Source organism: Mus musculus, chromosome 1 (genome assembly GCF_000001635.26).
Source record: "Mus musculus strain C57BL/6J chromosome 1, GRCm38.p6 C57BL/6J".
Taxonomy (NCBI): Eukaryota; Metazoa; Chordata; class Mammalia; order Rodentia; family Muridae; genus Mus; species Mus musculus.
The window spans coordinates 190688672-190707719 of record NC_000067.6 but is presented as its reverse complement, the minus strand read 5'-3'; the positions used below and the strand labels follow the sequence as shown (position 1 = coordinate 190707719).

The 19048-nt window shown below is 46.4% G+C and overlaps 1 long non-coding RNA gene across 5 annotated transcripts in view; it reads left to right on the top strand.

Annotated features, from left to right (window-relative positions):
* Gm38452 overlaps positions 1–7519 on the top strand; it is a 30351-nt gene extending 22832 nt beyond the window's left edge. For all 5 annotated transcript variants that reach the window (XR_865872.2, XR_865869.2, XR_865870.2 and 2 more), the window contains 2 exons: positions 4988–5126; positions 7300–7519. This is a non-coding gene — a long non-coding RNA (predicted gene, 38452). The remainder of the gene's footprint in view (positions 1–4987; positions 5127–7299) is intronic.
* Positions 7520–19048: the final 11529 nt, after the last annotated feature.

Sequence of the window (19048 nt, the reverse complement as noted above, 5' to 3'; positions counted from 1 at the left end):
ACAAAGCTAGAACAGCTGTTACTTGTTGCTTATAAAGAATAAACGCTGATTAGCTTAGGAAAATATTTATTTTTAACTGGATGCAGGACTTGCACATGTTTTCTTTTCTTTAAATAAGACAAATAATCAGCTATCTTATTCTTATAAAAATTACATAAACTGGCCACAATGATGCATACCTGTAATCTCAGCACCCAGGAAGATCACTGTAGAGGAAGGATCAGTGTAATTTTGAGGTTAGCCCACTTGACATAGTTTGTTTCAAGCTAGGCAGGAATATATATAGAGAACCCCTTCATATATATGTGTGTATACATATACATATATATGAAATATATAGGGAGATACCCCTTCATATATATATACATATATATATATACATATATAAGATATATACATATAAATATATATACATATACACACATATGTGTATATATATGTATATACAATACATATATACATATATGTGTGTATACATACATTACATATATATGTATATGTACATTTATGAAATATATATGTCAAATATATCTATTTCGATGTGTTGTGTAATTTGAGCATAAACTCAGTTTTCTTCTCACTGAATGCTCACTCCTTGTCCCACTGACCCTTAATGAGGGTAACAGGTGACCACTGGGATAGTGTAAGGCAACAGAGAGAAAGGGATGGATTTCGGCTTTGGGGCACTTTGGAGCACACTGGGACATTTTCTAGTCGCTGAGATGACATCTCCTGACCCTTGCCTCAGGTTCATACAGGTTCCTGGAGCTTGCAGTTTATCACGGTTGCAGGCAGGAGCCAGCCTACAGTCTAAAGCTGACACTTGCAGACCTTTGGAGGCTCCACGACTGGCTAGCATCCATGGAAATCTCCAGGAAGTTTGTAGCTGCTTTGTTTGAACCCACATTTTGCTAACCTTAAACCTTTTCAAATGCAGAGGTGCAGCTATGTACAGACAGAGTGGCCTGCTTTTCAGTATTTTCTAAAATAAAATTGAAGAACTAGCCCTGTATGCTTTGTAGTGAAGCCACTTGGGGATCCTTGAGCTGATGGGCCAGGAAGGTATGGCCAAGAATATGTGGTAAGAGATGTAGCCACTGCCTGCCATTTCAGAGGCAGAGAACTTTGTCCACAGTAAGTGTACAGCAGTGGTTTTCAACCGTCCTATTGCTGCAACCCTTTAACACAGTTCTTCATGCTGTGGTGACCTCCAACCATAGAATTTCATAACTATAATTTTGCTTCTGTTATGAATCGTAATGTAAATATCTGATATGCAGGACGGTCTTAGGTGATCCCTGTGAAAGTTGTTCGACCCCCAGGAGATGGCAACCCAGAGGTTGGTAGTCGCTGGTACGGACATCTGGGTGTTGAACTGTTTTCAAACTGCAGATAGACCCTGACTCTGCATCGTGCCCTGCCCTTCCTCATGTGTGTTCTCCAGCCCTGACCACTGGACACATTGAGCTTCTCTTTCTATCCTCAGGCAGGGCTGGGACCTGGATGGCTTGGGAGGGGTGAATTCCCACTCCAAGGGAAGACTGTAATACTCTTCTCAAACTGCCAGCAATGGCTTCCAGTACTCGGAGGGGAAACAAGGCTCGGTCTTTGAGAGCCAGGTCACTCTTGTGGGTCCTCCTAGCTGCCCAGATATGATTTAAATGTCTGCTCTCTCTGAGGTTGGAAAGAGCCAACTGCAGGCATTGGCTAATATTCACTGTGGTTGAAGGCTGGAGGTTCTGGGAAGGTTCTTCAGGATTGTTTTAGTGTGGACATAGGTAATTTCCGTTGTATGTTTTGAGATGGTGTTTTACTCATTTTGTGACTGATCCTCCACCCAAGTTTCACAGTGCCCCTGTGATCCAGCCAAAGGGCAGGAGAGGGGTGCTGGCAAAGGGGATGGATGCTTCTGAGAGACATGCAGGGGAGGGGAAGAGAGAGGGGGAGGGGGGAGGGGGGAGAGGGAGGGGAGAGAATGCTGCCCCCGAGTGTGTAAGAAATCAGATTTCTCCACAGAAGACACCTGGAAACTCCCCTGCCACACTGGTTCTTGCTTCTTAAGGATGACATAATGTGGTTGGAAAATACTCAAGATAGAGCAGCTGAATTCACTAAAATGTTAGAATATTTTCTCTTAAATAACTTTTGTTTTTAGACTATAAAGTAATACATAATCATTATAGAAAATATTTAAGGCTGAAAGAAAAGAAAACCACTGCAATCACTCAGCGCAGTTAGCGTTTGGCTTCTTGCACTTCCTTTCAGTGGTTTTACTATGTACCCAGTCATATAATGAAATGGTTCATGTATGTGTATAGTGGTGCAGGTAATTTTAATTATATGTTCATACGTATGCATATATGGAAATTTACACCCTATTCAGTAATGTTCTAGAGCCTACCAGATATTTATTTTGCTGGAATTAAATATTTTGCATTTTTGAGACACATCCTCCCTATGTAGCACAGGCCTGACAGTGGCCCCTCCTGCCTCAGCCTTCTCAGTCCCATGATTACAGGCTTGAGACACCATGCCATTGTTTTTTTTTAATTTTAATGACTATACAATAAAGCAGTTGATGGTTTTTCAAAAATGTATTTGACTGCTCCTATATTATTTATAAGATTATATTTAATTAAGCAAGTGCACACATTTATCTTTTATAATCAATTCTACAATGAGATGTCTCTACCCAAGTCCTCAGGGGCATCTGTTTCCTTATCATGTGCCCTTATAAGTAGATATCAGTTCTTCGTTTGGACACTCTGATATTCTTGCTGGAATGCAGTAGAGACATATGAAATGACTTTAGAAGCAGAGACCTTGTCAGTGGGAACAGCTAAATACTGACAAGAGCTGTGGCAGCATCTGTAGTTTAATCATTTAAGTACAAATTGGCTAATCAAATCTTAAAATATTGAAAACAGTCTTTGAGCTTTTAGAATCCACTGGAGGAGCTTTGTAGATGGCATGAAGATGACCTGATCTGTGTTGTGTGTGCATGTTTGTATGCATGCATGCATGTGTGTGTATGATGTATGTATGTGTGTGCATGTATATACGAGTGCATATGTGTATGCATGTGTGTGCATGTATATGTGTGTGTATATGCATGTATGTAAGTATATGTGTACTTATGTATGCGTGTACATGTATGTGTGTATGTATGTGCATATATGTATGTTTGCATGCAAATATATGTGCATGTATCATGTGTGCAAGTATGTATGTACATGTGTATGTATGTATATGCATGTGTGTATGCACATGTGTGTGCATACTTGTGTGGTATGTGTGCATGTATGTATTTATGTGTGTGCATACTTGTATGTGTATGCACATGTGCATGTGTACAAGTGTGTGTGTGTGTGATTCTGTGTCTTGAAAGCAGAGATTCTGATAGTAACACCCATGTGGTCTGTATTCTGGTGGTCTGTCATTTTTGTATAGTCACCAAATGCCAACGCTTGAGTGGTCCTATCATGACACATGGTCACAAATGAGTGTTTGCTCTGCTCAGAACCTTTGCAGGACCTGAGACACAGCCAAGGAGTGTGTAGAACTTTGAGGGTGGAAGCAAGGGTTGCTCTGTGGGCATGTGTTTGACTATTGTTCGGGGAGTGGGTGTCACCTTTGCCAGTCTTCTAGCATCTTCTGGGGTAGGAGTGAGCAATTCATTGTCATTCACACATGAAGACCTCTTTGTTTAATATTAATGCTATTCCAGGATGACATGATGCTGGGATACTTAGGATTTTATTTTATTTTTTATTGAGAAGACTGATGCTTTTCTTTTTGTATGCTGGGAGAAAAGAGATTTAGAGAAGAAAATTATGGAGGAAGAAGTAAAAAAAAAAAAAAAAAAAAAAACAGCTCCAAATACATTTTTAATCCCAGTTCACAGGATGTAGGGATAAGAGGACCAGAGTGAAAAGTCATCCTTGGCTACATGGTGAGTATGAGACCAGTCTGAGATGTGTAGGGCCATGTCTAAACCGTCACCACCACCACCACCACCACCACCACCACCACTACCACACACACCACCACCACCAAAACCAGCTCCAGTCTAATGTGATTACTTGGAGTTGGACTTGTCCTCCCTCCTGTCCTCTCTCCTGTCCTCTCTCCTGTCTCTCCCTCCCGCCCTCCCTCCCTCCCTCCCTGCATCTCTCTCTCCCTCCCTTCCTCCCTCCCTCCTTCCCATCTTTCTTTAAGTACAAGATTAATTTTCAGCATCTTGAGCAACATGCTCATTAAAGAGCGAAAGAGAAGAAGCACACAGGCAGCTCAAAGGCTCTCTGCTGTCACACCCAAACAAGGAAATCAAGTTTCTTAGGAGCAAATTTAGAGATGCCCATCAAGAAGTGAGAACAGATGCACACACACACACACACACACACACACACACACACAAATACACAAACATGATGAAAACTAAACATGTCTCTTTAAAGTTGATATTGCATGCAATATATATAAAGTTATTAATAAAATAAAGTATGTAGTCAATCTATATGTATAGCTATAGATGGAATGACACAAGGCAGGTCTTGAGTTGTGGAGGAAGGAGGAAGAGTGTAAAGTCATCACTCTCAGGATGTGAGACTGTTCAGCAAGGCACTGCTTCCTGAGATTGGAATCTTCAGTGCCATCCTGGTGATGCCCAGTCCTCCCTACCCCCAGTGTACACACACACACACACACACACACACACACACACACACACATATTCAAACATAATGCATGTTGTTTTACTTAGGACTTCTATTGCTGTGATAAAACACAATGACCAAAAGGAACTTTGGAAGGAAAGGCTTTATTTTGGCTTACTACTCTCAGGTCACACTCCACAACTGAGGGAAATCGGGGCAGAAACTCAAGGCAGGAACCTGGGGGCAGGCACTGAAGCAGAGGCCATGGAGGAGTGCTGTTCACTGGCTTGTTCCTCATGACTTTCTCAACCTTCCTCTTTGGTATCATCTAGGTCCACCTGCCCAGGGCAGCACCAACCACAGAGAGCTGGGCCTTCAAACCAACCATCCATCAGGAGAATCCATCAAACCATCCATCAAGAGAATCCATCAAACCATACATCAGGAGAACGCACCACAGGTTGCTCACAGGTCAGTCTGATGGGGGCGTTTTCCCAGTGGAGGTTCCTTCCTAAACAACCCGAGCTTGTGTTGAGCTGAGATGTAACAAGTCAGCACACATGTCATACATGTGGTAAGCACAAAGTGTGAGCGTGAAATTACATAATGCTCCCATGTGCGTGTATGCATACCGTTATGCCTTATCTCCTCTGGCATGGTGGCCTGACCCCTCTGAAATTTGAGTTAAAATATGTCATCCTTCCCTTTAAGTTATTCTCAAGTATTTTGTTCAAAATGGTACCAAAGTAACTGTCATAGTCAGGGTTTCTATTCCTGCACAATCATCATAACCAAGAAGCAAGCTGATAAGGATGCTGTTCATCACCAAAGGAAGTCAGGACTGGAACTCAAGCAGGTCAGAAAGCAGGAGCTGATGCAGAGGCCATGGAGGAATGTCCCTTACTGGCTTGCTTCCCCTGGCTTGCTCAGCTTGCTTTCTTATAGAACCCAAAACTACCAGTCCGGGAATGGCACCACCCACAAGGGGCCTTCCCCCCTTGATCACCGAGAAAATGCCCCACAGCTGGATCTCATGGAGGCATTTCCTCACCCGAAGGTCCTTTTTCTGTGATAACTCCAACCTGTGTCACGTTGGCATACAAAACCAGCCAGTATAGGAACTAACACAGTAGATGACCTTTCCCCAAATATCTTAATCAAATTATTATTCTTAGAAATGTAGACACACATGTCCCCAATGGGGATGGAATTGAGATTATCCAGCAGTCTCAGGGGTGCCTCTGATGACTGACAAGCTAGTGAGGTCCCCAGCCTGCTGCACAGCTTTCCCCAAGCCACAGGGCAATAGTCCAGTTGGGCCACGGAACAGGAAATGCTGTGCCTGAAACTCTGAGGGTGAAATGGGTACAGGAGCCATAGACACTGCAAATACGTGTCCATATTCCTGACCTCTGGCTCTCGGAGAACAAAGTACTAACAGGCCTCTGAGGTCTCCAGGCTGGACAAAATTTGAGGTGCGTGTGGCTTTGCCTTTGCTAGAGTGCAATGAACATCAAGACAGTGGGCGTCTTGTAATGTCACATCAAACCTTTGTGCTTATCATTAAATGTCCGCCAGCATCACCGCCGCTGTAAACGGTGTTGCCAAGGAAACCTGTTTATCATAATTAGCTATTTGTTTCCTCTTCTCTTCCCCTCTTTCCATCCACCTGAGCTTTCTTTGGGCAGTGGAGTTTGATGGGCTGTTATCAGCTGGGCCTGGTGGCTAATTAGGCTCTAATATCAATTCATGGGAGTACCTGCCCTTTCCCATAGCTATTCTGAAGCATGTTGCCCACACTTATTAGAAAACCCAGAGATGGAACAATTGGTTTATTATGTATGTTCCCTAGGGCAGTGGTATACAAAACCCCAAGAGACAGAAGATTAAAACTTTTGACCTATAAAGTCTTAGGACCCCCTTCTGTTGTATCAGGAAATTCTTTTTGTACGGGGTTTCCAATCTTGCAGGGTTTTCTCAGTCTTGAAATAGAAAGCACATATAGTCCACCCACATACTACAGTGAAGTCCCAGGCCAGTCTGCAAACTTTTTTCTGGAAAGGCACACAGAGTGAGCATGTGAGGTTTGCCAGCCATGCATGCTTTGTTCAATAACTGGACTCCACATATACTACAATCAGAAATAAAGGGGTGGGTTTGTGTTCCAATAAAACTTTATTGATATAAGCAGAAGGTAGACAGAACTGGCCCAGCAGTTGCACTGAGAGCCTGGGTCCCTAGCTTAGGGAATGAGTTTGGAAGTGGAGCCATTTGATGATCAATCTTATAAGTTTATTACAATGTAGAGCTAACTGGGAAGGCAGTCTTGATGAGAGATTGATTGTTTACATTAAATTGCCCTCTGAGCATATCTGTGGGATATTACCTTGATTATATTAACTGAGGTGCAGAGAGCTGACCACTGTGGGTGGCATTATTCCCTGGGCTGGGATCCTGGACCATGTAAGATTGGAAAAGCAAGCTGGATGTAAGTGGTCACTGATTTATTGCTGTCTGCTCTTGAGGATAGCTGTGTTAGGACCAGTTGCTTCAGGTTCCTGCCATCTTGACTGCCCTCTAATGATGGACTACCACCTGAAATTATGAACCAGGATAAACTTCCTCCCTTAAATTGCTTTTGTAGGGTATTTTATCATAGCAAATGGAGACAAAAGAGGAACACATCCCTCAGAGTGGGAGCAGCTCGTGGAGAAGGCTGGCCGGCCACCAGGAGCCAGTGTGCTTCTGGCTTGTCGGGATCTCTGGAGAAGGAAGTTTCTCATGTTGACCCTGCAGAGAAAGCTTTGGCAGATCTTCTCTCCTTGGCGTATACTAATTGTATAAAATAAAGGGTTTCGCTCTGATATTTTTATATGTGGATGTCCTGTATTTTGTTTCTGTTCAATCTGCTTGCTGTGGGCTCTCTCCCTGGTTCTTCCTCTCCAAACAGTCCCCACTTCTACTTTCACATTTACTAGAAAGTTCTAGCTTCTACCTATTAGAGAAAACATGCAGTACTTGTCTAAGCTTGGCTGATTTTGCTAAATATCACAATCTCCAGCTCTCCCACTCCCTGCAGATGTAGCTAGATCATGTCTCTATCCGTTCTTCTGTTGAAGCTCTGACTTGGGTGTTGTGAACACAGTCCTGCAAGACTGTGATGTGCAGGTCTCCCTGGCACACAGGGACCGGTTTTCTCAGGTTGGGTGGGAATTGAACTCAGAATTTTGTGCATGCTAGGCAAGGGTTCTGCCAACCGAGTTACATCTCCAGGGGGCTCCTTTTGATCAATGTCATTCTGGTGGTTGGGAACCAAATATTTAAGCATCAAGATTCTGTGAATTAAGATTCAGCCCTCTGGCCTCCCTCCTCACTTTTGCATAGCAACAGAATGCTGGTACCCAGAGGCAGTCACAGGTCCATATGGACACAGGCTTCCTGTTCATTGTGCAGCTCAGCTCTCCTCTTTCCAGATCTCTTTAGATGCTTGGATTTATGAGGGAAGAAAGCAGGGATGCTAATTCTTCTACCCTTCGTTCTTGCATAACCTCTGGTGCTGGGCCTTGAATTCCGGACCTTGTGCATTCAGCAATCACCCTACCACAGAACTACACCTACAGCCCCTTTAAGATAGGGTTTTACTGTATAGGTCTGGCTGACCTCAAACTCATGACACACCTCTGCCTTCCAAGTGGTGGAATTTCAGAGGTGCACACTATGTGCATCTCCTAGATTATCTTTAGAAGCATACTGCAGTCAACACAGTGCTGGAAGAGACAGAGATCGATGCTGTCGGTCCAGCCGCTTTGATAGTAGAAAGTAGACCAAGGTGACCTCTGTGCAGCACCCAGCCTCCCAGAGGTCAGGGAGGGGCCACGGAAGTGACTTCTTCATATATGGTTGGCCAAGAACAAAGCACAGGCTGGTGCTTGCAATGGCCAAACAGATGAGGGTGTGAGGGTGGGCACTGCTGAGCGTGGGGTGGGGGGGTCAGCCTGTACTAGCTAGAACCTCTATCTCTGGCCTATTTCACATGGGGTCCTGGAGTGGCTGCCCATGAGCCTGAGCCCAGCATCCTGTCACATGTGCATTGAGAAACCCACCAACAATGGAGCACGGGAGGCTCCCAGGGGCCTTTGTGGGCACACCTTGGTCCTGCACATGGTCTGGCTGTGGACGTTTGCACGTGGCCTTTGTGGCAGAGAGAGCAGGCTTCGTCCTCTCTCCAAGTTCCTCTCTCTATGAGTTTAGCAGCAATTGCCCTCAAACCATTTCTGTTGGACCTTCTCTAGGGAGCTTCTGCTTTGTCATTTAAAATAGTTCGGGAACTTCGGATTTAGCCCAGTGTCAGAGCAGCTTATTTGGTCTGTAGGCGTTTTTGTTTTTAAAATTCATGACAAGTTCCTTGCAACATGTTTTATTATATTTTCGCCACCTGTTCTACCTTGGGGGTGGCATTAAAATCTGGGGCTATCTAGCTGTCTGTCTTTTCATTTTTTTTGTGAAGTTTCCCTATTTGCCATTTATATGTGTCTTGCAAACACACACACATAATGTGAATTTAAATATGTACATGCCCATCTCCCTCTTTATTTTCTCCTCTCTTCCCCTGTAGCTTAATTGACCTTGAACTATAGTTATATCTCGGAACGTATGTATTTTGCCAGGCTAATTATGGAGCTTTAAATGGTAAATTTGTAAAACAGACACAGGGGAAAGCTTTGCCAGTATAAAGTGTTATCGCTGGGAGAAATGACCATTAATAGCAGTGCATGCACACATGGATCTATACTACTGACATTCTAAGAACTAAGCCTTTAAGGTAAATGCACCGGAAAGCCCCATGACCTACTGTAGTCTTCAGAGAAGCAGCAGAGGCATGGGGCACGGGACAGTGTTACAGATGGTGTCTTAGTCAGGGTTTCTATTCCTGCACAAACATCATGACCAAGAAGCAAGTTGGGGAGGAAAGGGTTTATTCAGCTTACACTTCCATACTGCTGTTCATCACCAAAGGAAGTCAGGACTGGGACTCAAGCAGGTCAGGAAGCAGGAGCTGATGCAGAGGCCATGGAGGGATGTTCTTTACTGGCTTGCTTCCCCTGCCTTGCTCAGTTTGCTTTCTTATAGAACCCAGGACACCAGCCGAGGGATGGTCCCACCCACAATGGGCCCTCCCATCCTTGATCACTAATTGAGAAAATGCCTTACAGCTGGATCTCATGGAGCCATCTCCTCACCCGAAGCTCCTTTGTCTGTGATAACTCCAGCTGTGTCACGTTGACACAAACCCAGCCGGTACAGACTGGAAATCTAATCTCTGTAAACAGTCAGCAAGGATCACTGCAAGACTGCCAGCGTCAGAAAGCATGGCTCAGCCCTGTGCTGATGATGTCTGTGTCAATCATGAAAGGGGCGGGGGCATTTTCTAGCAGCCTATTCCAGTTTCATTCACTGAGGCTCAGTGAGCCCCTGGATCCAGCTGTGCCTGAGTCCAAACTTTCAGTGGTAAGGGAAATTATCTTCTGGATTCTATTTCATAAAATCAAAGAGGAGGAGTCAGAAACAGTGCCGGACAGCAGCAGCAGTAACAACAATAACAAACTTAAAAAAATAGTGTAATAAAACGCCCAAACCTGAATTGTCAGAATTAAGCTTTTAAACATAGTATGCACTTAGATGTGACATTTAAAATGTGAGGTATTGGACTGGTGAGACGACGCAGTGGTAAAGGTCTGTCAAGCCTGCTGTTCCAAGTTCAATCCCCAGGGTCCCCCATGGTGGGAGAGCAATCCACCTCCACATGCTTGCCATGGCTTGAATGAACCTCCCTTAATAAACGAAAGGAGAAAATATTTTAAAATGTGATTTGTAATCTCCATTTCAAAATGCCTACAGAATGTGCTACCACTGTAAAAGCACGCCAGCAGGCCCAGGAAACACAAGAAAATCATGGTTGGCTCAGAAAACCAGGCAGTTTCTGTAATGCCACCAGGAGTGTGTCATTGGGTTCCCATGCCCTCTGTAGATAACTGAGAGGTGCTGTGCTGTGAGTCTCTCTCTCTCTCTCTCTCTCTCTCTCTCTCTCTCTCTCTCTCTGGCTCTGGCTCTCATTCTCTCTCTCAGCTAGAAGCTTCCTGCTGTTTTGCTTCCTGTAGCCAGTGACACAGGGACCGAGAAGAATGACAGGCATAGTGGGAATTTGATTTTGTCATTATTAAGATCTCAGACTTTTGGGTCATCTAAGCAAGCTATTTGACATTTTAATTTAATTTAACTTTAGATGAGGCAACTGGGAGAGTGTGTACTGGGACTCACGGAAACCCCCCTGTCTCATCTGATGATGGGCTATTACTGAGCACTCTGACCATCAATTTCTCTGTCTAAAAATGGAAGTACTAGGAGATGGAGATGGCTCAGCAGTTAAGAGCATTTGCTGCCTGCCTTAGCTACTGCTCTATTGCTACGAAGAGACACAGTGACCATGGCAGCTTATAGAAGAAAGCCTATTTAGGGCTTACAGCTTCAGAGGGGGAGTCCATGGCCATCATGGCAGCAGGCAGGCTGGCATAGTGGAAGAGTGATAGCCAAGGGCTTACATCTCAAAGCAGGAGGCACAGGGCTAACTGGGAATGGTATGAGCTTTTGAAACCCCAAAGCTTACCCCCAGTGACACATCTCTAACAAGGCCACACCTCCTAATCCTTCACAAACAGTTCCTCCAATGGGGGTGGGTGGGAGGGACCACACATTCAAATATTTGAGCCTGTGGGGGACATTGTGGTCCAGAGTAGTCACACTGCTCTACCAGAGGACATGGCTCACAGCACCCATGTCAGATGATTCACAACTACATGTACGTCCTGACCTACTCTAGAAGGTCAGACCCTCTACCGAGGCCTCTGTGGGCACCTGTACACATGTGTATACACACACACACACACACACACACACACACACACACACACACACACTATTGGATGTACTGTGATGATTTATATCCAGTGAGGGGTAGTTATTTGGTTAATTCCCAAAAGTTCTATCACATGGATGTGGAGCCCACTGTAGTCTGAGGCTGCCGAGTCACGGAGCCCTGAACAGGTCGACACCTGCCAGACTCCACCGGGGAAAAGCTGACTCGTTCATTGTCTTCAGGTTTGTCTGAAGGCTGGAGCCCCTTTCTCCTGGGCTGCTTGTCTGAAGCACCAGGTTGATGGGGAACACTTGGAGAACTGTCCCCTGTGGGCGGGGTGAGTGGAGTAACTTAAGGGGTTCATCAGGCTACCACTAGGGGGTGTGACGGTTCTGATTCCAGAGGCCTCTGGAGAAGAAAGCCTTTGAGAGCTTCTCTGGAGAGAGGATACAAGCCCCAAAGAAACCCAGGTCCCAGAGGTTTAGAGGAGCAAGTGACGTGAAGAGAAGTGATCACGTCACGTAGTGGTCACATCATCAGGTCGTGCCAGTCACATCATGTTTCCAGATGGGAGCAGTGTTCCACCTCTCCTTTTTCTTTTCTTTTCTTTTCCTTTCTTTTCTTTTCCTTTTCTTTCTGTTCTTGGCTTATTTTATTTACCAATATGAACTCTTGTTCCATCTGTGTTTTTGCTTGTGTTTTTTTTTTTTTTAATTTTTATTTTTTTAGGACCAGGTTGTATTTTGAGTGATTGAATTTTGATTATCCACTATGCTTTCTTTTTAATTTTTTTGTTTGTTTGTTTATTTTCAACACATCCCAACCACAGTCTTTCTGTGAGTGGCTGACCTTGAGGTAAGCCATCCGTGGCGACCCCCAGAGCGCTGGAATGGGAGACATTATCTGCAGGCCAAGGATGACACAGGGACACACACCGTAAACCAGAGCTGTCCTTGATAAGGAGGGGCATGTTGTGAACTGTTTCCAATGTCTTTATTATGTCTAACTTGAAGGTTCCAGCCCAGCCCCCTCTCCTTTGCTGGGGCGAGCGTGGCTGGAGGACTCTCTCTGAACTGCTGGAAGAGAGGGGAGCAAGCTGAAGTTCTTGTCCTGTGTATGGTGGATTTCGCTTTATTTCTCTGAGGTTGCTGTCGAGGGCGTCCTTACCAGTGCTCCTGTTGTCTCTGAGATGGGCACCCATCGATGCTGTTATTTCAGGTGATCTGTGTTTGGATGGAGGTCAGAATGTCCTAAACCATTGTTTTCCCTGCGTTTTCTCATACTTTCTATTTATGGAATACTACGGTTTTATGAGATGTTCCAGTCCCTTCTGGCCTGGCCTGGCTCCAGCTGATGTTTTACCGTTCTTATTTGTTTTGAATGATACTAAGTGAATAATGGCCCCAAAGGCCGGGAGCCTGGGCACCGGGGCACTTCTCAAGCTGTGGCTGCATCGAATTTTGTTTGGAAGCTGCTGGAATCTTTCAGCACGGCAAGGCTGCAGGAAGCTGCCGTTGTCAAAGGGAGGAGAGGATTGAGGGTGAAGGATTCTCACCTCGTCTGAGAAGCCGGAGTCTGGAAGTGGATACTGGCCTTGCCTGCATGAGGAGGTCACACCTCTAAGCTTGGGGTCGTCATGGCAGATCTTGGGTGTAGGGAAACTCCATTTATTTGGACTTTAGTACTCTTACTTGGTATCTGGGGCATTGATCTGTGGCTTTTCTAGGGGAAAAGCATTTGGGAGCTGTGCCAATAACACAATAGGAGCAGGGTTTACATTTCTCCCCCAGTGTGTGTGTGTGTGCACGCGCGCGCGTGCACATGCATGTGGAGGTCAGAGATCAACCACAGGAACCATTCTATCTGCCTTACGTTTTGAAGTAGAGTCTCCCACTCATCTGGAGCTCGTGATGGGATGAAGCCCCAGGATTCTGCACATTTCCACCCTCATCCCTGAGGTTACAAGCGTCTGCCACCATATTTGGATTTTTGGGGATTGAACTCAGGTCCTCATGCTTGCCTGGCAAACACTTTGTTGGCTCAGCTATCTGCCTGGATCCGTCTATCTCTGGAAGGACTACATCCTCTTCTCCTCAGGCCAGCTCTGAAGGCCTCTCTGGCCACCCTTGATTAATGCAGGCATGCCATCTGGGTGGACACAGGAGTGTTGTTACAAGCTGATGAAACCCAAGTTTCTACAGGACAAAGATGACCCCGACATCAGATCACCCTCTGATGAGGCAAAACCCCAGAGCGAAGACCAGAGTAGAGTTCCAAAGTAACCAACATTTCTCCCTCAGTTGCCTTATCTGAAAAGTGGGGAGGGTGGTGGTGCTTGCACTCAGAATGCTGGGAGATTTTCTAGGCTCTGTCATGTGACTTGGTATCACTGCCACACATGAACTAGGTGAACAGTAAAGGTGGCTTTTGGTGATAGGTGCTACCTAGCTGCTGCCTGCTGAATGTTACTGGTATTTTACTTGTTCTGACAGCAGCCAGCGAGCTTGCACTCCATGATCAGAAAGCATGCAGTGGCAGTAGGAAGGGCCGTTTCAGAGCCTTGAGGCAGGAAGAGAAAGCTGACATTTATGGAGTCCAGATATGTAGCAGGCAGGCTTCGTTGTGTTTCATTATTTAGTAACTGATAACTCTGGAGGCCAGGTGACTGTGTGATAATAACACACACAGTGTTTTGTCTGTCAGAGCTTGGGCCAGGTGGAGACTCTTGCCAAGCAAGGCGGGCCCTGCTTCACCCCACAACTGCACCTCCTAGGCCACCAGGGTTCCATACCACATTCAACCTGCCAGGTCAAGCTACACAGGATGAGGAAGGACTCATTCCATTGGGGCTTCAGGGTCCCAGGGAAGAAATGGCAGCTGCCAGCCCCCACACCCTTGCCAAGGAGAGGCTACATCAGGTGTCTTTAGCAAGTTCTGTGGTCTTTCTGGGTCTTGTTTTTATCGTATGTAACATGCTTACCTTGCAGGACTGTAGAAGGGTTAGAAATGAGATCTAACGTAGCTGTGTGGTGTCCATTGCAATCCAGCAGCACTGGATGAAGCTCTAACCCTGCAAAGAGGCATTGCGGTCAGAGTGGAGTGGGCTGGGCCCCGTCCTGGTTTGGTTCCCAGATGGCACCACTGTTCTCAGAGGGAGCCTTATTGGAGGAGTGGATCACTAGGGACATATCTTTTCTTGTAGCTGGTCCCACTTCCTGGTCTGTCAGATGTGGGGAGACGAGTCTTACTTCATTGTGTGCTCGCACAGGACTGGAGCCTCCTAATGCCATGCCTTCTCTGCTATGATGGACTAGTATCCCCTCAAACAGTGAGCAAATACCAAAATAAAGCCAAACAACCCAAAAACCCTCTCCTCCCCATAGGCCTACATATATACACACATACACACACACACATATGTTACACCTGCACACATATATGTACACAGACACACTTCTATGTATGTGTGCATACATATACATATATAACACATTCATAAATACACAATATTCACACATATACACATATGTGTATATAAAGATGTGCACACATATAAACATCTGAATCTGCTTGTACACGTACATATACACAGACACACTTCTACATAAGTATGCACACATATGCACATACACACATACATAAGCCTACATATGTCTTTGTAACATTGCATAAAGATGAAAGCAGAGGTTGGAGAGGTGTATCTACAAGTCAAGGAACACCAAAGCTCGCACAAACTGGAAGCCAAGGGAGAGGCTGGGCCAGGTGCTCCCTTCCGGAGCGTAGGAAGACTCAGATCTGCTGTTGCCTTCATCTAGACACCGAGCCGAGATGAGGGCATCTTCCCTTGTAGCAGTTTGGTTTGCAGCATTTTGCACACAGCCGGGAGCTGCTATAGTTTGAGTCTTAGGTGTCCCCAGATCTATGAGCAGGAGGCTTGGGATCCAGGAAAGTGCTTTGGTTAGAGTCTTTAATAGATGGGTTTGTGTGTGTGTGTGTGTGTGTGTGTGTGTGTGTGTGTTAGACCAGCGGGAGGTACGCTCAAAAGGGGACTTTGGGTCTCTTCTTTTTCTCCTTTGGTTCTTGGCTCATAATGGTATGAAGTCCATGTGCACCGGCCATGATATGCTCCTGGTCCTGCCAAGCCCAAAGCAAACAGGCCAACCTGTCATGACCTGGATCCGTCTACTGTGTGAACAAGAATAACCGCTTTCCCTAACCAGGGTTTGCCACAGCGATTGGAAAGCCGATAGCAGGGCTCATTCTCAGCTTTGATGGACCTCACACACTTTCCTTTTGTGTCTTCCTGGTGATCCCCCACCTCCAGAGCCACTGCCTAGAGAGGAACACAGAGACATATCCATTGGACAGAACCAGAATGCCTGGGCACTGAGGCTATAACTGGACTCCTACCCGGGCTGAGCCCCTCCCCTCTCCACTTCCTTCCCACACTCATCCTCTGTGTCCTCTCCTCACGCCCATCAGCTCCATGGATCTTAGAATGATGAATGATGGTTCTCACTAACCGGGAAGCCCGCCGGGTGGAGATGTCACTGTGGTGGGAACAGCTGCTGCGAATGGTCTTCTTAGTTGTTGGTCCTCAGGAGAATCGTGATGTGCAGGGAGGGAGCTGTCTGGAACAGACTAGGCTCCCAAGTGACTGGGGAGGAGATGTGTGGCCAGGCAATGGATTAGAGTGCAGAGCAGGAAGCAAGATGGTGGTGCAGTGATTGACGTCAAATTCTCTGGATGTAGGGGCGAAGCAGGACTGTCTCTCTCCAAGGCTAGAGGACGTTCCATGACCACTTTCCATCCTTTCTGCATCTCGCTGTGTTCCCCAACTGATTCTCTTCTCCTTTGCTGGATGCTTATGGAGCCAGCCTTATGCCGAACGCCTGCCGAGTCCTCCCATCCATCTGATCTGGTGCCCAATGTGTGATTTAGGGGTGTCATGTGCCCCGCACAGAAGCAGGGCAGCCGTGAGAGGAGGGAGAGAGGTAGGGGGATCTTGGCATTTGATCTGATCAAATGCACCTTAAGAGCAAACCCATCCCCAGCACTGAAGGTATCAGCTGGGTCCTGCCTACAGTTATGTCAAACAAAGTGTGCTAGGAAGTGCCAACTCTCCCTTTGTGCTGTGACACGAGAGCTGCCAAAAGATATTAAAAAGCTCGCACAAGCTAGGTGATGGCAGCCGTAACTATCTAAGTTATTGCCTGACAGCTGCAGCATTGCCTCGCTGCCGCTGGCCTTTATAGTCGCTTCTGCATTCATCCGCCCTTTCTCTAGCAACCACTGCACCAGTCTGCAGTGGGTGAGTCGCCTGCCCAGCCCCTGTGCCTGCAGGCATGGAGACTCGCAGCAAGCCCTCTCGCAGAGAGACACCCACACGCAGATTCTGGGGGAACTCATACTTCTCTTGGCCCGCGCCCAAGCTGGTTTTGGGTTGGTCAGCTCGGACTCCGAGGAACCTTGGACGGGAGGACGGTGCAGGGGCGAGGCGGCGCGCGCCCAGGCACACGCACCAAATGCAGCTTTCTTTTCTGTGTGTTTGTGCGTGTTGGCTCTGAGTGAGCTGGAGCAACATCGCCAGCTCTCAGCCCTGCCAGTCCTACATCTGCTCCCTAAAACCTCCAGCAAATAAGAATGCGGTGGGGTTGTTTAACCAACACTTTACAATATAGACACTTCTCAGCCCGTCTCCCCCTGGGCTGCCCAGGCTCAGGGATCTGATGCTGGTGGCAAGGGTTGAGAGATAAAGGGCTAATGATCCCAGTGGGCATCTATCTCCAAAGCTCCTTCCCTGGCATGTTGATCTGGGGCATAAAACACATTTCATTGTCACGGGCTTTGGGGAAGGTGTGTGCGGTGCAAGCTGGGGTTTGTATTCTTCTGTTGAGTTTAGTCCTTTCAGCTGTCTGCTAAATAATTCACGCGGCTCAGAAAGTAGCGGGGTTTTTTTTGGGACACAGGTTCCACTCCCCTTCACTCTCTCTTTTCTCAGTCCTTTCTTCCCTTCCCTTTCTTCCTTTGAAAGGGTTTTTGGAGAAGTTGGCAGGCTTGGCCTAGGTGGTCTGATAAAAACTGTCTTTCCCTCCCGCCTCTGCAGAGCAGGATCAGAGGTGGGAAGTCCTGCTGCTGGCTGTCAGGAGGCTGTGAAGGTCACATCTAGGGTTGTAGCTTGATGGGTTTCTATTGAGTTCTGTCCGCACAGGCTCTTCTCTGCTGTCTATATGACTGGGCACAGCCATTTCCCTCTGTTAGGGAATCCCGCCCCTGCAATATCCCCAAGAACCTGCCAGTGCCAAGCCCGGGGGTGGTAGTGGTGGTGGTGGTGGTGGAGCGGGGTGTATTTCTGGAATACAGGTGTGAGATGCTTGAGTGCTGGGGAAGGTATCCCGACAAAGTTGGGGCTTTGCATTTGTAACACTGGGCAAAAACAGTTAAATGACCGCACTGGACATTTTGGGTCCCTCATGTAGCTTGGCATTTGTGACTGTTGATGCAGAGCAGGGCCCCCTTCTGTGGAGTAAGCCCCGCCTCTATAGCCAGGCCCCACTGGTTCATGTATAAGCCCCGCCTCTATAGTCAGGCCTCATTGGTTCATGGATAAGCCCCGCCTCTCCAGCACCCCACTGATACCCAGTACAGTTTGAATCTGGCTCCCAAACTCATCATGGCAGCAGTGTTGGGAAGGGCAGCCTGTGGGAGGTGTTGATGTGGTAAGAGGGGTTAACGCATTTCTCAGTGGACTGAGCTCATTTTCTCAGCGCTTGTTTGGTTGCTTCCAGAGAATAAGTCCTTCTAAAGCAGTGGTTTTCAACCCTCCTAATGCCGCGACCCTTTAATACAGTTCCGCATGCTGGGTGACCCCAACCGTAAAACTGTTTGCACTGCTACTTCACAACAGTAATTTTGCTACTGTTAAGAACTGTAATGTAAATAGCTGTGATTTTTGATGGCCGTGGGGCAAACCCTATGACAGGTTGAGAACTGCTGACTGAAAGACAGGCTGTCTCACGTACACACATGCCTGTGCCCGCTCCTGGTGTGGTGAAGCAGCAAGAGGTCCCTTGGAGAAGCCAAGAAGATACCAGGGTCATGTGACCAGACAGAGACCCCCCAAATGGTGAGGTTCAGCAAACCTCTATTTTTATGAGTCATTCAACCTCTTGCTCTGTAATAACAGCAGAGAACACAGAGATCATATACTCCACTATGTTCATAGTATTCATATTTATAATAGCCAAAAGCTGGAAACAACCCTGATGTCCTTCAACAGAGGAATGGATACAGAAAATGTGGTACATTTACACAATGGAGTACTACTCAGCTATTAAAAACAATGGCTTCATGAAATTCGCAGGCAAATGGATGGAACTTGAAAATACCATCCTGAGTAAGGTGACTCAGTCACAAATGAGCACATACACAGCATGTATGCACTGATAAGTGGATATTAGCCCAAAAGTTCGGAATACCC